Raw genomic sequence first — 13,307 nt, 5'->3', positions numbered from 1 at the left:
CCGTGGTTGTAGTGATGGTTGTGTCAGTAGACTTAGTGATGTTTTCACCAGAAGTACTTTGTCCTGTTCTCACAGAGGCAGACTCTGATTCAGGAGATATTGTTACTGTTGTTGTGTCAATACTGTAGAGACTTGAAGATACACCAATAACGCGTATAGATGATGAGAACAAGTCTGTGCTCGTAGTTCCAGAACCGTCCATATCTTCTGTAGTAGCACCAGCACTTTTCTCTGCATGTTCAGTGAGTGATGAAACTGAGGGGAAAGTTCTTTGTTCTGTTGAAATGCTACCAACTTGTTCTGTTGTTGTTGTCTCTGGACTAATTAATGAGGTACCTGTTGTAGATGTCATGTATTTGCTGGACATTTCTCCGGGGTGTCCACTAGTAGATGGATTTGTGCTCCCTTTATCTGTAATGGTGGAACTTGACGTTTCAAATGAAGTTGCAGATTTTGCTTGAGAATGGGATGCGGTAAAAGTTTGTTCTGTTTCAGGAGATGCAGGTGTTGGTTTTTCTGTACTACGGAGTAAGACGGCTGGGGTAACAGCAGATTTGGACGCATCACTTGTTTCAGATGTGTATGATACTGAAGGTGACTTTGTGCCGATTGTTGGATAAACTGCTGTTGTCTTCATTGACGCGTCAGTGACATTAGGATGTGTTTGTCCTGCACTTCCTGGATCTGTGACAGTGGGCTTTGAAGCTGTGTCAGGTTGAATACTTGATCCACTAATAATAGGAACGGACTCCACCAATGGAAACATCGTATTTATTTCATCATTCTGATCATGTGGAGTTGCGGATGATGAGACAGATGGAGTAATCTGGGAAAGCGTTGATGGGCTCATGGGTTTACCGTCAGAGACAGCAGATGTTGGGAATGCAGTAACTATTGTCACATCTGACTTGTCAGGAAAAGCAGTAGAGCCTTCTCCAGAAGTTTCGGGATCTGTGCTTATTTGAATCGTCATAGTTTCAGGAGATTGTGTTGTCTCACTGATGTTATCGGATGAAGATAATTCTGTAGCAGTAGAGACTGTTGGGGACATGTCAATGGTTTGGCCTCTTGTAAAGCCTCCATCTACAGGAGAAGCAGGAGATGAACTTTCTGTTCTGCCTGTTACTGTGGAAAATGAAGGTCTCGTTGTCTGACCTGTTTGATCACTGTCTTCATCCTTAGGTAGAAGATCTGTTGTCTTCTCGGTGGTGAACATTGAAGAGCCAGTCGAAGATGCAATGTCTCTGCTAGACATTTCACTTGTTGGTTTACTTGTCCTATCTTCTCTTGTAATTGGAGATTTTGAACTTTCCTCTGGAACTGCTGATGTTTCCTGCAACTTCACTGTGGCAAGAGTCTGATATGTTTCAGATGACACTGATGTTGGTTCCTGTGTGCTGTGGAGCGCTGAAGCTGAAGAAACATCTGTTTTGGAAGTATCACTTGTTTCGGTTTTTCTTGATGTTGAGACGGACAGGATATTGAAAGCAGAAGAGCCAGCCGTGGTTGTAGTGATGGTTGTGTCAGTAGACTTAGTGATGTTTTCACCAGAAGTACTTTGTCCTGTTCTCACAGAGGCAGACTCTGATTCAGGAGATATTGTTACTGTTGTTGTGTCAATACTGTAGAGACTTGAAGATACACCAATAACGCGTATAGATGATGAGAACAAGTCTGTGCTCGTAGTTCCAGAACCGTCCATATCTTCTGTAGTAGCACCAGCACTTTTCTCTGCATGTTCAGTGAGTGATGAAACTGAGGGGAAAGTTCTTTGTTCTGTTGAAATGCTACCAACTTGTTCTGTTGTTGTTGTCTCTGGACTAATTAATGAGGTACCTGTTGTAGATGTCATGTATTTGCTGGACATTTCTCCGGGGTGTCCACTAGTAGATGGATTTGTGCTCCCTTTATCTGTAATGGTGGAACTTGACGTTTCAAATGAAGTTGCAGATTTTGCTTGAGAATGGGATGCGGTAAAAGTTTGTTCTGTTTCAGGAGATGCAGGTGTTGGTTTTTCTGTACTACGGAGTAAGACGGCTGGGGTAACAGCAGATTTGGACGCATCACTTGTTTCAGATGTGTATGATACTGAAGGTGACTTTGTGCCGATTGTTGGATAAACTGCTGTTGTCTTCATTGACGCGTCAGTGACATTAGGATGTGTTTGTCCTGCACTTCCTGGATCTGTGACAGTGGGCTTTGAAGCTGTGTCAGGTTGAATACTTGATCCACTAATAATAGGAACGGACTCCACCAATGGAAACATCGTATTTATTTCATCATTCTGATCATGTGGAGTTGCGGATGATGAGACAGATGGAGTAATCTGGGAAAGCGTTGATGGGCTCATGGGTTTACCGTCAGAGACAGCAGATGTTGGGAATGCAGTAACTATTGTCACATCTGACTTGTCAGGAAAAGCAGTAGAGCCTTCTCCAGAAGTTTCGGGATCTGTGCTTATTTGAATCGTCATAGTTTCAGGAGATTGTGTTGTCTCACTGATGTTATCGGATGAAGATAATTCTGTAGCAGTAGAGACTGTTGGGGACATGTCAATGGTTTGGCCTCTTGTAAAGCCTCCATCTACAGGAGAAGCAGGAGATGAACTTTCTGTTCTGCCTGTTACTGTGGAAAATGAAGGTCTCGTTGTCTGACCTGTTTGATCACTGTCTTCATCCTTAGGTAGAAGATCTGTTGTCTTCTCGGTGGTGAACATTGAAGAGCCAGTCGAAGATGCAATGTCTCTGCTAGACATTTCACTTGTTGGTTTACTTGTCCTATCTTCTCTTGTAATTGGAGATTTTGAACTTTCCTCTGGAACTGCTGATGTTTCCTGCAACTTCACTGTGGCAAGAGTCTGATATGTTTCAGATGACACTGATGTTGGTTCCTGTGTGCTGTGGAGCGCTGAAGCTGAAGAAACATCTGTTTTGGAAGTATCACTTGTTTCGGTTTTTCTTGATGTTGAGACGGACAGGATATTGAAAGCAGAAGAGCCAGCCGTGGTTGTAGTGATGGTTGTGTCAGTAGACTTAGTGATGTTTTCACCAGAAGTACTTTGTCCTGTTCTCACAGAGGCAGACTCTGATTCAGGAGATATTGTTACTGTTGTTGTGTCAATACTGTAGAGACTTGAAGATACACCAATAACGCGTATAGATGATGAGAACAAGTCTGTGCTCGTAGTTCCAGAACCGTCCATATCTTCTGTAGTAGCACCAGCACTTTTCTCTGCATGTTCAGTGAGTGATGAAACTGAGGGGAAAGTTCTTTGTTCTGTTGAAATGCTACCAACTTGTTCTGTTGTTGTTGTCTCTGGACTAATTAATGAGGTACCTGTTGTAGATGTCATGTATTTGCTGGACATTTCTCCGGGGTGTCCACTAGTAGATGGATTTGTGCTCCCTTTATCTGTAATGGTGGAACTTGACGTTTCAAATGAAGTTGCAGATTTTGCTTGAGAATGGGATGCGGTAAAAGTTTGTTCTGTTTCAGGAGATGCAGGTGTTGGTTTTTCTGTACTACGGAGTAAGACGGCTGGGGTAACAGCAGATTTGGACGCATCACTTGTTTCAGATGTGTATGATACTGAAGGTGACTTTGTGCCGATTGTTGGATAAACTGCTGTTGTCTTCATTGACGCGTCAGTGACATTAGGATGTGTTTGTCCTGCACTTCCTGGATCTGTGACAGTGGGCTTTGAAGCTGTGTCAGGTTGAATACTTGATCCACTAATAATAGGAACGGACTCCACCAATGGAAACATCGTATTTATTTCATCATTCTGATCATGTGGAGTTGCGGATGATGAGACAGATGGAGTAATCTGGGAAAGCGTTGATGGGCTCATGGGTTTACCGTCAGAGACAGCAGATGTTGGGAATGCAGTAACTATTGTCACATCTGACTTGTCAGGAAAAGCAGTAGAGCCTTCTCCAGAAGTTTCGGGATCTGTGCTTATTTGAATCGTCATAGTTTCAGGAGATTGTGTTGTCTCACTGATGTTATCGGATGAAGATAATTCTGTAGCAGTAGAGACTGTTGGGGACATGTCAATGGTTTGGCCTCTTGTAAAGCCTCCATCTACAGGAGAAGCAGGAGATGAACTTTCTGTTCTGCCTGTTACTGTGGAAAATGAAGGTCTCGTTGTCTGACCTGTTTGATCACTGTCTTCATCCTTAGGTAGAAGATCTGTTGTCTTCTCGGTGGTGAACATTGAAGAGCCAGTCGAAGATGCAATGTCTCTGCTAGACATTTCACTTGTTGGTTTACTTGTCCTATCTTCTCTTGTAATTGGAGATTTTGAACTTTCCTCTGGAACTGCTGATGTTTCCTGCAACTTCACTGTGGCAAGAGTCTGATATGTTTCAGATGACACTGATGTTGGTTCCTGTGTGCTGTGGAGCGCTGAAGCTGAAGAAACATCTGTTTTGGAAGTATCACTTGTTTCGGTTTTTCTTGATGTTGAGACGGACAGGATATTGAAAGCAGAAGAGCCAGCCGTGGTTGTAGTGATGGTTGTGTCAGTAGACTTAGTGATGTTTTCACCAGAAGTACTTTGTCCTGTTCTCACAGAGGCAGACTCTGATTCAGGAGATATTGTTACTGTTGTTGTGTCAATACTGTAGAGACTTGAAGATACACCAATAACGCGTATAGATGATGAGAACAAGTCTGTGCTCGTAGTTCCAGAACCGTCCATATCTTCTGTAGTAGCACCAGCACTTTTCTCTGCATGTTCAGTGAGTGATGAAACTGAGGGGAAAGTTCTTTGTTCTGTTGAAATGCTACCAACTTGTTCTGTTGTTGTTGTCTCTGGACTAATTAATGAGGTACCTGTTGTAGATGTCATGTATTTGCTGGACATTTCTCCGGGGTGTCCACTAGTAGATGGATTTGTGCTCCCTTTATCTGTAATGGTGGAACTTGACGTTTCAAATGAAGTTGCAGATTTTGCTTGAGAATGGGATGCGGTAAAAGTTTGTTCTGTTTCAGGAGATGCAGGTGTTGGTTTTTCTGTACTACGGAGTAAGACGGCTGGGGTAACAGCAGATTTGGACGCATCACTTGTTTCAGATGTGTATGATACTGAAGGTGACTTTGTGCCGATTGTTGGATAAACTGCTGTTGTCTTCATTGACGCGTCAGTGACATTAGGATGTGTTTGTCCTGCACTTCCTGGATCTGTGACAGTGGGCTTTGAAGCTGTGTCAGGTTGAATACTTGATCCACTAATAATAGGAACGGACTCCACCAATGGAAACATCGTATTTATTTCATCATTCTGATCATGTGGAGTTGCGGATGATGAGACAGATGGAGTAATCTGGGAAAGCGTTGATGGGCTCATGGGTTTACCGTCAGAGACAGCAGATGTTGGGAATGCAGTAACTATTGTCACATCTGACTTGTCAGGAAAAGCAGTAGAGCCTTCTCCAGAAGTTTCGGGATCTGTGCTTATTTGAATCGTCATAGTTTCAGGAGATTGTGTTGTCTCACTGATGTTATCGGATGAAGATAATTCTGTAGCAGTAGAGACTGTTGGGGACATGTCAATGGTTTGGCCTCTTGTAAAGCCTCCATCTACAGGAGAAGCAGGAGATGAACTTTCTGTTCTGCCTGTTACTGTGGAAAATGAAGGTCTCGTTGTCTGACCTGTTTGATCACTGTCTTCATCCTTAGGTAGAAGATCTGTTGTCTTCTCGGTGGTGAACATTGAAGAGCCAGTCGAAGATGCAATGTCTCTGCTAGACATTTCACTTGTTGGTTTACTTGTCCTATCTTCTCTTGTAATTGGAGATTTTGAACTTTCCTCTGGAACTGCTGATGTTTCCTGCAACTTCACTGTGGCAAGAGTCTGATATGTTTCAGATGACACTGATGTTGGTTCCTGTGTGCTGTGGAGCGCTGAAGCTGAAGAAACATCTGTTTTGGAAGTATCACTTGTTTCGGTTTTTCTTGATGTTGAGACGGACAGGATATTGAAAGCAGAAGAGCCAGCCGTGGTTGTAGTGATGGTTGTGTCAGTAGACTTAGTGATGTTTTCACCAGAAGTACTTTGTCCTGTTCTCACAGAGGCAGACTCTGATTCAGGAGATATTGTTACTGTTGTTGTGTCAATACTGTAGAGACTTGAAGATACACCAATAACGCGTATAGATGATGAGAACAAGTCTGTGCTCGTAGTTCCAGAACCGTCCATATCTTCTGTAGTAGCACCAGCACTTTTCTCTGCATGTTCAGTGAGTGATGAAACTGAGGGGAAAGTTCTTTGTTCTGTTGAAATGCTACCAACTTGTTCTGTTGTTGTTGTCTCTGGACTAATTAATGAGGTACCTGTTGTAGATGTCATGTATTTGCTGGACATTTCTCCGGGGTGTCCACTAGTAGATGGATTTGTGCTCCCTTTATCTGTAATGGTGGAACTTGACGTTTCAAATGAAGTTGCAGATTTTGCTTGAGAATGGGATGCGGTAAAAGTTTGTTCTGTTTCAGGAGATGCAGGTGTTGGTTTTTCTGTACTACGGAGTAAGACGGCTGGGGTAACAGCAGATTTGGACGCATCACTTGTTTCAGATGTGTATGATACTGAAGGTGACTTTGTGCCGATTGTTGGATAAACTGCTGTTGTCTTCATTGACGCGTCAGTGACATTAGGATGTGTTTGTCCTGCACTTCCTGGATCTGTGACAGTGGGCTTTGAAGCTGTGTCAGGTTGAATACTTGATCCACTAATAATAGGAACGGACTCCACCAATGGAAACATCGTATTTATTTCATCATTCTGATCATGTGGAGTTGTGGATGATGAGACAGATGGAGTAATCTGGGAAAGCGTTGATGGGCTCATGGGTTTACCGTCAGAGACAGCAGATGTTGGGAATGCAGTAACTATTGTCACATCTGACTTGTCAGGAAAAGCAGTAGAGCCTTCTCCAGAAGTTTCGGGATCTGTGCTTATTTGAATCGTCATAGTTTCAGGAGATTGTGTTGTCTCACTGATGTTATCGGATGAAGATAATTCTGTAGCAGTAGAGACTGTTGGGGACATGTCAATGGTTTGGCCTCTTGTAAAGCCTCCATCTACAGGAGAAGCAGGAGATGAACTTTCTGTTCTGCCTGTTACTGTGGAAAATGAAGGTCTCGTTGTCTGACCTGTTTGATCACTGTCTTCATCCTTAGGTAGAAGATCTGTTGTCTTCTCGGTGGTGAACATTGAAGAGCCAGTCGAAGATGCAATGTCTCTGCTAGACATTTCACTTGTTGGTTTACTTGTCCTATCTTCTCTTGTAATTGGAGATTTTGAACTTTCCTCTGGAACTGCTGATGTTTCCTGCAACTTCACTGTGGCAAGAGTCTGATATGTTTCAGATGACACTGATGTTGGTTCCTGTGTGCTGTGGAGCGCTGAAGCTGAAGAAACATCTGTTTTGGAAGTATCACTTGTTTCGGTTTTTCTTGATGTTGAGACGGACAGGATATTGAAAGCAGAAGAGCCAGCCGTGGTTGTAGTGATGGTTGTGTCAGTAGACTTAGTGATGTTTTCACCAGAAGTACTTTGTCCTGTTCTCACAGAGGCAGACTCTGATTCAGGAGATATTGTTACTGTTGTTGTGTCAATACTGTAGAGACTTGAAGATACACCAATAACGCGTATAGATGATGAGAACAAGTCTGTGCTCGTAGTTCCAGAACCGTCCATATCTTCTGTAGTAGCACCAGCACTTTTCTCTGCATGTTCAGTGAGTGATGAAACTGAGGGGAAAGTTCTTTGTTCTGTTGAAATGCTACCAACTTGTTCTGTTGTTGTTGTCTCTGGACTAATTAATGAGGTACCTGTTGTAGATGTCATGTATTTGCTGGACATTTCTCCGGGGTGTCCACTAGTAGATGGATTTGTGCTCCCTTTATCTGTAATGGTGGAACTTGACGTTTCAAATGAAGTTGCAGATTTTGCTTGAGAATGGGATGCGGTAAAAGTTTGTTCTGTTTCAGGAGATGCAGGTGTTGGTTTTTCTGTACTACGGAGTAAGACGGCTGGGGTAACAGCAGATTTGGACGCATCACTTGTTTCAGATGTGTATGATACTGAAGGTGACTTTGTGCCGATTGTTGGATAAACTGCTGTTGTCTTCATTGACGCGTCAGTGACATTAGGATGTGTTTGTCCTGCACTTCCTGGATCTGTGACAGTGGGCTTTGAAGCTGTGTCAGGTTGAATACTTGATCCACTAATAATAGGAACGGACTCCACCAATGGAAACATCGTATTTATTTCATCATTCTGATCATGTGGAGTTGTGGATGATGAGACAGATGGAGTAATCTGGGAAAGCGTTGATGGGCTCATGGGTTTACCGTCAGAGACAGCAGATGTTGGGAATGCAGTAACTATTGTCACATCTGACTTGTCAGGAAAAGCAGTAGAGCCTTCTCCAGAAGTTTCGGGATCTGTGCTTATTTGAATCGTCATAGTTTCAGGAGATTGTGTTGTCTCACTGATGTTATCGGATGAAGATAATTCTGTAGCAGTAGAGACTGTTGGGGACATGTCAATGGTTTGGCCTCTTGTAAAGCCTCCATCTACAGGAGAAGCAGGAGATGAACTTTCTGTTCTGCCTGTTACTGTGGAAAATGAAGGTCTCGTTGTCTGACCTGTTTGATCACTGTCTTCATCCTTAGGTAGAAGATCTGTTGTCTTCTCGGTTGTGAACATTGAAGAGCCAGTCGAAGATGCAATGTCTCTGCTAGACATTTCACTTGTTGGTTTACTTGTCCTATCTTCTCTTGTAATTGGAGATTTTGAACTTTCCTCTGGAACTGCTGATGTTTCCAGCAACTTCACTGTGGCAAGAGTCTGATATGTTTCAGATGACACTGATGTTGGTTCCTGTGTGCTGTGGAGCGCTGAAGCTGAAGAAACATCTGTTTTGGAAGTATCACTTGTTTCGGTTTTTCTTGATGTTGAGACGGACAGGATATTGAAAGCAGAAGAGCCAGCCGTGGTTGTAGTGATGGTTGTGTCAGTAGACTTAGTGATGTTTTCACCAGAAGTACTTTGTCCTGTTCTCACAGAGGCAGACTCTGATTCAGGAGATATTGTTACTGTTGTTGTGTCAATACTGTAGAGACTTGAAGATACACCAATAACGCGTATAGATGATGAGAACAAGTCTGTGCTCGTAGTTCCAGAACCGTCCATATCTTCTGTAGTAGCACCAGCACTTTTCTCTGCATGTTCAGTGAGTGATGAAACTGAGGGGAAAGTTCTTTGTTCTGTTGAAATGCTACCAACTTGTTCTGTTGTTGTTGTCTCTGGACTAATTAATGAGGTACCTGTTGTAGATGTCATGTATTTGCTGGACATTTCTCCGGGGTGTCCACTAGTAGATGGATTTGTGCTCCCTTTATCTGTAATGGTGGAACTTGACGTTTCAAATGAAGTTGCAGATTTTGCTTGAGAATGGGATGCGGTAAAAGTTTGTTCTGTTTCAGGAGATGCAGGTGTTGGTTTTTCTGTACTACGGAGTAAGACGGCTGGGGTAACAGCAGATTTGGACGCATCACTTGTTTCAGATGTGTATGATACTGAAGGTGACTTTGTGCCGATTGTTGGATAAACTGCTGTTGTCTTCATTGACGCGTCAGTGACATTAGGATGTGTTTGTCCTGCACTTCCTGGATCTGTGACAGTGGGCTTTGAAGCTGTGTCAGGTTGAATACTTGATCCACTAATAATAGGAACGGACTCCACCATTGGAAACATCGTATTTATTTCATCATTCTGATCATGTGGAGTTGTGGATGATGAGACAGATGGAGTAATCTGGGAAAGCGTTGATGGGCTCATGGGTTTACCGTCAGAGACAGCAGATGTTGGGAATGCAGTAACTATTGTCACATCTGACTTGTCAGAAAAAGCAGTAGAGCCTTCTCCAGAAGTTTCGGGATCTGTGCTTATTTGAATCGTCATAGTTTCAGGAGATTGTGTTGTCTCACTGATGTTATCGGATGAAGATAATTCTGTAGCAGTAGAGACTGTTGGGGACATGTCAATGGTTTGGCCTCTTGTAAAGCCTCCATCTACAGGAGAAGCAGGAGATGAACTTTCTGTTCTGCCTGTTACTGTGGAAAATGAAGGTCTCGTTGTCTGACCTGTTTGATCACTGTCTTCATCCTTAGGTAGAAGATCTGTTGTCTTCTCGGTTGTGAACATTGAAGAGCCAGTCGAAGATGCAATGTCTCTGCTAGACATTTCACTTGTTGGTTTACTTGTCCTATCTTCTCTTGTAATTGGAGATTTTGAACTTTCCTCTGGAACTGCTGATGTTTCCAGCAACTTCACTGTGGCAAGAGTCTGATATGTTTCAGATGACACTGATGTTGGTTCCTGTGTGCTGTGGAGCGCTGAAGCTGAAGAAACATCTGTTTTGGAAGTATCACTTGTTTCGGTTTTTCTTGATGTTGAGACGGACAGGATATTGAAAGCAGAAGAGCCAGCCGTGGTTGTAGTGATGGTTGTGTCAGTAGACTTAGTGATGTTTTCACCAGAAGTACTTTGTCCTGTTCTCACAGAGGCAGACTCTGATTCAGGAGATATTGTTACTGTTGTTGTGTCAATACTGTAGAGACTTGAAGATACACCAATAACGCGTATAGATGATGAGAACAAGTCTGTGCTCGTAGTTCCAGAACCGTCCATATCTTCTGTAGTAGCACCAGCACTTTTCTCTGCATGTTCAGTGAGTGATGAAACTGAGGGGAAAGTTCTTTGTTCTGTTGAAATGCTACCAACTTGTTCTGTTGTTGTTGTCTCTGGACTAATTAATGAGGTACCTGTTGTAGATGTCATGTATTTGCTGGACATTTCTCCGGGGTGTCCACTAGTAGATGGATTTGTGCTCCCTTTATCTGTAATGGTGGAACTTGACGTTTCAAATGAAGTTGCAGATTTTGCTTGAGAATGGGATGCGGTAAAAGTTTGTTCTGTTTCAGGAGATGCAGGTGTTGGTTTTTCTGTACTACGGAGTAAGACGGCTGGGGTAACAGCAGATTTGGACGCATCACTTGTTTCAGATGTGTATGATACTGAAGGTGACTTTGTGCCGATTGTTGGATAAACTGCTGTTGTCTTCATTGACGCGTCAGTGACATTAGGATGTGTTTGTCCTGCACTTCCTGGATCTGTGACAGTGGGCTTTGAAGCTGTGTCAGGTTGAATACTTGATCCACTAATAATAGGAACGGACTCCACCAATGGAAACATCGTATTTATTTCATCATTCTGATCATGTGGAGTTGTGGATGATGAGACAGATGGAGTAATCTGGGAAAGCGTTGATGGGCTCATGGGTTTACCGTCAGAGACAGCAGATGTTGGGAATGCAGTAACTATTGTCACATCTGACTTGTCAGGAAAAGCAGTAGAGCCTTCTCCAGAAGTTTCGGGATCTGTGCTTATTTGAATCGTCATAGTTTCAGGAGATTGTGTTGTCTCACTGATGTTATCGGATGAAGATAATTCTGTAGCAGTAGAGACTGTTGGGGACATGTCAATGGTTTGGCCTCTTGTAAAGCCTCCATCTACAGGAGAAGCAGGAGATGAACTTTCTGTTCTGCCTGTTACTGTGGAAAATGAAGGTCTCGTTGTCTGACCTGTTTGATCACTGTCTTCATCCTTAGGTAGAAGATCTGTTGTCTTCTCGGTTGTGAACATTGAAGAGCCAGTCGAAGATGCAATGTCTCTGCTAGACATTTCACTTGTTGGTTTACTTGTCCTATCTTCTCTTGTAATTGGAGATTTTGAACTTTCCTCTGGAACTGCTGATGTTTCCTGCAACTTCACTGTGGCAAGAGTCTGATATGTTTCAGATGACACTGATGTTGGTTCCTGTGTGCTGTGGAGCGCTGAAGCTGAAGAAACATCTGTTTTGGAAGTATCACTTGTTTCGGTTTTTCTTGATGTTGAGACGGACAGGATATTGAAAGCAGAAGAGCCAGCCGTGGTTGTAGTGATGGTTGTGTCAGTAGACTTAGTGATGTTTTCACCAGAAGTACTTTGTCCTGTTCTCACAGAGGCAGACTCTGATTCAGGAGATATTGTTACTGTTGTTGTGTCAATACTGTAGAGACTTGAAGATACACCAATAACGCGTATAGATGATGAGAACAAGTCTGTGCTCGTAGTTCCAGAACCGTCCATATCTTCTGTAGTAGCACCAGCACTTTTCTCTGCATGTTCAGTGAGTGATGAAACTGAGGGGAAAGTTCTTTGTTCTGTTGAAATGCTACCAACTTGTTCTGTTGTTGTTGTCTCTGGACTAATTAATGAGGTACCTGTTGTAGATGTCATGTATTTGCTGGACATTTCTCCGGGGTGTCCACTAGTAGATGGATTTGTGCTCCCTTTATCTGTAATGGTGGAACTTGACGTTTCAAATGAAGTTGCAGATTTTGCTTGAGAATGGGATGCGGTAAAAGTTTGTTCTGTTTCAGGAGATGCAGGTGTTGGTTTTTCTGTACTACGGAGTAAGACGGCTGGGGTAACAGCAGATTTGGACGCATCACTTGTTTCAGATGTGTATGATACTGAAGGTGACTTTGTGCCGATTGTTGGATAAACTGCTGTTGTCTTCATTGACGCGTCAGTGACATTAGGATGTGTTTGTCCTGCACTTCCTGGATCTGTGACAGTGGGCTTTGAAGCTGTGTCAGGTTGAATACTTGATCCACTAATAATAGGAACGGACTCCACCATTGGAAACATCGTATTTATTTCATCATTCTGATCATGTGGAGTTGTGGATGATGAGACAGATGGAGTAATCTGGGAAAGCGTTGATGGGCTCATGGGTTTACCGTCAGAGACAGCAGATGTTGGGAATGCAGTAACTATTGTCACATCTGACTTGTCAGAAAAAGCAGTAGAGCCTTCTCCAGAAGTTTCGGGATCTGTGCTTATTTGAATCGTCATAGTTTCAGGAGATTGTGTTGTCTCACTGATGTTATCGGATGAAGATAATTCTGTAGCAGTAGAGACTGTTGGGGACATGTCAATGGTTTGGCCTCTTGTAAAGCCTCCATCTACAGGAGAAGCAGGAGATGAACTTTCTGTTCTGCCTGTTACTGTGGAAAATGAAGGTCTCGTTGTCTGACCTGTTTGATCACTGTCTTCATCCTTAGGTAGAAGATCTGTTGTCTTCTCGGTTGTGAACATTGAAGAGCCAGTCGAAGATGCAATGTCTCTGCTAGACATTTCACTTGTTGGTTTACTTGTCCTATCTTCTCTTGTAATTGGAGATTTTGAA

The 13,307-nt window shown here is 43.0% G+C and overlaps 6 pseudogenes; all 6 read right to left on the bottom strand.

The window, feature by feature from the left end:
- Window positions 1–1,367: 1,367 nt before the first annotated feature.
- LOC148157698 (uncharacterized) lies at window positions 1,368–2,770 on the bottom strand (annotated as a pseudogene).
- Window positions 2,771–2,867: 97 nt separating this feature from the next.
- LOC148157697 (uncharacterized) lies at window positions 2,868–4,255 on the bottom strand (annotated as a pseudogene).
- A 112-nt stretch (window positions 4,256–4,367) lies between these two features.
- On the bottom strand, window positions 4,368–5,770 carry LOC148157696 (uncharacterized; annotated as a pseudogene).
- Window positions 5,771–7,367: 1,597 nt separating this feature from the next.
- LOC148157695 (uncharacterized) lies at window positions 7,368–8,755 on the bottom strand (annotated as a pseudogene).
- Window positions 8,756–10,367: 1,612 nt separating this feature from the next.
- Window positions 10,368–11,755, bottom strand: LOC148157694 (uncharacterized; annotated as a pseudogene).
- A 112-nt stretch (window positions 11,756–11,867) lies between these two features.
- Window positions 11,868–13,270, bottom strand: LOC148157693 (uncharacterized; annotated as a pseudogene).
- Window positions 13,271–13,307: the final 37 nt, after the last annotated feature.

Source organism: Poecilia mexicana, unplaced genomic scaffold (genome assembly GCF_051168715.1).
Source record: "Poecilia mexicana isolate PSO_F unplaced genomic scaffold, ASM5116871v1 scaffold_9, whole genome shotgun sequence".
NCBI classification, from domain to species: Eukaryota; Metazoa; Chordata; class Actinopteri; order Cyprinodontiformes; family Poeciliidae; genus Poecilia; species Poecilia mexicana.
Note: the sequence above shows the minus strand (reverse complement) of the source record. Positions and strands in the feature narration are given on the sequence as shown.